At 46.3% G+C, this 5,000-nt stretch overlaps 1 pseudogene across 1 annotated transcript in view; it reads left to right on the top strand.

Moving 5' to 3' along the window:
- The first annotated feature begins 1,095 nt into the window (after positions 1 to 1,095).
- Positions 1,096 to 5,000, top strand: part of LOC308165371 (E3 ubiquitin-protein ligase TRIM47-like) — a 4,849-nt pseudogene continuing 944 nt past the window's right edge. The window contains exons 1-3 of the transcript in view: positions 1,096 to 1,669; positions 4,780 to 4,849; positions 4,975 to 5,000. The exon at positions 4,975 to 5,000 is cut by the window's right edge and continues 148 nt beyond it. The product of the transcript in view is annotated as an E3 ubiquitin-protein ligase TRIM47-like (transcript). The remainder of the gene's footprint in view (positions 1,670 to 4,779; positions 4,850 to 4,974) is intronic.

The raw sequence follows: 5,000 nt of genomic DNA, 5'->3' as shown, positions 1-5,000 counted from the left end.
AGTTGGTGATCGTCAGGTTGTGAGTTCAAATCCCACCTGATACACCACCTAGCCAATAGTGTGTCCTTGAGTAAGACCTGGGAACACCACCACTAGTGTGCCCTTGAGTAAGACCTGGGCACTAGTGTGCCCTTGAGTAAGGCACTTAGCCCTCAGTTACTCCAGGGGGAATGTCCCTGTAATTGGTAATTGTAAGTCGCTTTGGATTAAAAGCGTCTGCTAAATGGCAAATTCTAAATTCTAGAAGAAATCCAGTGCGAAGGCAATGAGCTGGTGGGGTACTGACCCGTACACATTGGCCAGGTCCAGCCATGTGACGTGCAGATCCTTTTTCCCCTTCTTGACGGTCTTGATCTGTTCCCAAATCACTGAGGCATCACTGAGGCATCACTGAGGCATGCTCATGCTCATATAAATAAAGTGTGTTTCAATTTGTCTCTGTCTCTGTCCATCTGACACACTCTGCCTCCCCCTGCAGGACAACTGAGGGAGTGCAGGATAAATTACCAATGCCAACACCACACCCACTACTTGTACACACACACACACAAACACACACACTACATGTACACACACACCCACTACATGTACACACACACACACAGACACGCACACACACATGTACACACACACAGACACGCACACGCACATGTACACACACACACACACACACACACACACACACACTGAGACGCGCGCACACACACAGAAACTCACACTGAGATGCGCACACACACACACACACACACACACAAAGACATGCACACGCACATAGACACACACACACACACACACAGAAGGTGTTTTTTGAATGAAACGAAAAAGTGGTTCACCTTAAGGCCTATAAATGACTCTCACACACTCACCTCAGTGTGGTCTGCTCCAATCACAACCTCTCTCCTCCTGGCCTCTGTCCAACACCACACCCCCTACAGGAACACACAGGACACACACACACACACGCACACACACACACACACACAACCTACAGGGACACAGGACCAGGAAGTGTTCCTGCCCACAAGCACAAGCATTTCTAGGAAAACAAAACGTACCTGCTATATTAGCTGCTTGGTCTGGTAGTGTGGCAGCAAAATGGCAGAGAGCGTCACCGCTATACGTTGTCCGATCTGTCTGGATCTACTGAAGGATCCGGTGACTATTCCCTGTGGACACAGCTACTGTATGGGCTGTATTAAGGGCTACTGGGATCAGGATGATCAGAAGGGGGTCTACAGCTGCCCCCAGTGCAGACAGACCTGCATCCCAAGACCTCTTCTACAGAAAAACACTCTGCTGGCTGAATTAGTGGAGGAGAAACAAAAGAAGATGGGACTCCAAGCTGCTCCTCCTGCTCACTGTGATGCTGGACCTAAAGATGTGTGATGTCTGCTCTGGGAGAAAGCGTAAAGCTCTCAAGTCCTGCATGATGTGTCTGGCCTCTTACTGTGAGACTCACCTCCAGACTCACTATGAATCTCCTGCCTTTAAGAAGCACAAGCTGGTCGAAGCCTCCACACAACTGCAGGAGAAGATCTGCTCTCGTCATGATGAAGTGATGAAGATTTTCTGCCGTACTGATCAGCAGTGTATCTGTTACCTGTGTGTGATGGATGAACATAAAGGCCATGATACAGTCCCAGCAGCAGCAGAGAGGACTGGGAAACAGGTAAGAACCAGAGCTACGGGCGCTTAGGTGGCGTAGCGGGTTAAGCACTGATCATTTAACCGCAGGGTCCCCGGTTCGATTGCGGCCGGGGACATATCCTGCATGTCATCCCTCCTCTCTCTCTCACCCATCCTTCCTGTCTGAATCTTCACTGTAACTGTCTATAAAAATGAAAAATATGAGTGGGACTGCCCCACTCAGATGAAAAAAAAAGAACCAGAGCTACTCTTGGTGACTGATAAAGGTAAAACTAAATGTAGCAAGGCTGTTTAATCTGGTTTACATTTAAAAGTCAGTGATTTAGTTTAATTCTATTTCCAGAGATCCTGTGACTGTGTTTGTGCATTGAGAAGGTAAAGGTTGCTGTGTTATTGTTTGACAACCTGGTTCTTGTCAGACAGGGTTAACCTGTCACAGGTAAAGTGACTCATAACAACCCACAATCATTAGATGTGCCTCCATTACTTTCACTTATAGTACACCTGTGTGTGTGTGTGTGTGTGTGTGTGTGTGTGTGTGTGTGTGTGTGTGTGTGTGTGTGTGTGTGTGTGTGTGTGTGTGGTGTGTGTGTGTGTGCGTGTGTGTGTGTTCATTGGCAGTCGTCGTGCTAGAAGTTTTTTTTTAGAAACAGTACAAGGGGGTAGTAGATATCTCAGGAGAAACATTATAGGGGGGGAAGCCGGTGTCTCTGGAGACACAGTGCAGGGGGGGTAGTAGGTGTCTCAGTAGGAACAGTTAAGGTGTAGCCTGAAGAGATGGAGGTCTTCAGTCTCCACTAGAAGATAGGGAGTGACTCTGCAGTTTTGACAGCCGTGGGAAGCTCGTTCCACCAGCGGGGAGCCAGTGTAGTGAAGAGACGAGACCGGGCAGCATGACTGCCGTGTTGGTGTAGAGGTGGTGGGTAGCAACAGGGTCTTGAATCTGATGTGAGCTGCTATCGGGTGCGAAGGAGGGGGGTGACATGAGAGAATTTGGGGAGGTTGAACACCAGACGGGCGGCAGCTTTCTTGATGAGCTGCAGAGGTCTGATGGCGGAGGCGGGGAGCCCGGCCAGGAGTGTGTTGCAGTAGTCAAGACGGGAGATGACCAGTGACTGGGTCAAGAGTTGAGCTGCATCTCTGGTGAGGAATGGTCGTATCCTTCTGATATTGTAAAGGGAGAATTTGCAGGAGTGTGCTGTCGCTGCGATGTTCTCTGCACAGGATAGGCGGTTATCCAGGATCACTCCAAGGTTCTTGGCTGTCGGGGGGGGGGGGGGGGGGGGGTTTACAGTAGAGTTCTCTACTGTGATGGAGATGTATTGGAGAGGGCAGGCTTTCCCAGGGAGGAAGAGCAGCTCAGTCTTGTTACGGTTGAGCTTGAGTTGGTGGTATGTCATCCATGTAGTCAAGTCAAGTCATGTTTATTTATATAGCACATTTACAACGACAAAACAGCCGACCAAAGTGCTTAACAGATAAAACACTAGTAAAAGAAAACAACAAATACACTAAAACTAATACAGAGAGAAGAAGAATAGACCCTCCCAGAGTCTCCCAGGACAACAGAGAAATATCTACCAGCTAGATAAGATTTAAACACTCTAATACAAGTCCTGAGAGACCAACAGTTTTCTAAACGATGTATTAGAATACTGTCATCTAACAAATCTAACAAGACAAGAACTGATACACCACCAGCATCTATGATAAGTCTGAGATCGTTTACAACCTTTGCCAATGCAGTCTCAGTACTGTGGTTAGAACGAAAACCTGATTGAAACTTCTAAATAAAATGTTTTTGTTAAGAAAATCAGTAAGTTGTCTGAAAATCACTTTCTCAAGGATTTTACCTCGAAATGTAAGGTTAGATATTGGCAAGAACAGAATTATCTTGCTTTCCTTTCTTAAGTAGTGGTTTATAATGGCAGATTTTAGGGGAGTGGGAAAGATGCCAGTTGATAGAGAGCAATTTCTACAGTGGTGTGCCGTCAGGGCCAGCAAGGCCTTCTCTGCTGGCCTAAACATCATCAAAATATACATTTAAATTTTATATTTTTTTTCTACAAATATGTATTAAATTATTCCCGTAGTCTATTCTCTTCATTTCATAGCTTTCCTCTTGGTTGCGCTGCTTCCAGACATTTGGAGGACTGGCCTTTAGCTTGTATCCAATCAAATTCAGCCATAATGTGTTGCCAGGGTACCAAGAAATCTGCCCGCCTGCAGATTCAACAGTGGCGCGAGTACAGATTGTAATTTAAAGTGAGCGAGAAAAGAGCTGTGGCGTGCCGTGGTCAGATCTCGAGTTGGCAGCAAATCCAAGCAAATCCGACGAAGGGGCCTTCTGGATGGCGGAGCACCTGATCAGCACCTGCATGTCTTTTGATTGGATACAAACTATTGGGAGGCGGAGCTAACACACTGAAACTTGATCTCGCTAATTTGTGTAGATGGAAGCTGTTGTTCTACAAGCCGAACCCCGACGTTAGCGACGCTATCCATGTAAAAGGACTTATTGGTGGAACTGATCAACTGTACAACAGAGTCATTGAAGTCTTCTTGAGGAAAGAAAGGAGGATGGATTTTGTGTTCAAATAATCAGTTGTTTTGGTGAGTACAAAGCATTTAATGTTTTCTGCAAGAGATGTAGACATACGGAGCGACCCTGGGGTCCATAGATATGTGTGTTGTGTTGCCTGGCTCAGTTGTGTGAGTAAGTGGGGCTTCAATGCGATCTTCTAACCACTTCCCGGGCTGCTACCATGGAAAACGACACACCCCCGTGACCGTATGAACACGAGGAAGATAACCATCCTTAAATGGAGGTGTCAGGGAAAAACCTTCCGCTGGGCAAAAGCTACCGGGGGTGCGGCCTAACGCGTCACGACCAGCTGGCACGCGCACGCGTCACGACCTGGCGACTGTGACGTCATTCTAGTGCGCTGTGGAAACACCTGCTACACGACACACCTGCTACTACAGAGAACTACTAGAGAACTACTACAGATAACCCTATCATTTCCTTTTAATATATATATATATATATATATATATATATATATATATATACACACAATGGCATCCTATACTAGCCACAGTGACATTTTCTTATATCTGTCCAAAGACCAGTTCCAGGAGGATATGTCTGCAGAGAAGAAGCGTGTTCTCCGGAGAGCAGCTGAGAAATACATGCTTCAGGGTAAGATTTGTTAAATTAACCCATAAAGCAATAAAGTAGTGTACTACTGTAAAAAAACAACAACAACAAAAAAACATTATTTAACAAGTCCTGGTCTCTTTTCTCTAATCCTTTTGATGTTGTAGATGGTCGCATGCATTTGAGGCCCAAG

Source organism: Nansenia antarctica (assembly GCF_963989245.1).
Source record: "Nansenia antarctica genome assembly, chromosome: 9".
Classification (NCBI taxonomy): Eukaryota; Metazoa; Chordata; class Actinopteri; order Argentiniformes; family Microstomatidae; genus Nansenia; species Nansenia antarctica.
Note: the sequence above shows the minus strand (reverse complement) of the source record. Positions and strands in the feature narration are given on the sequence as shown.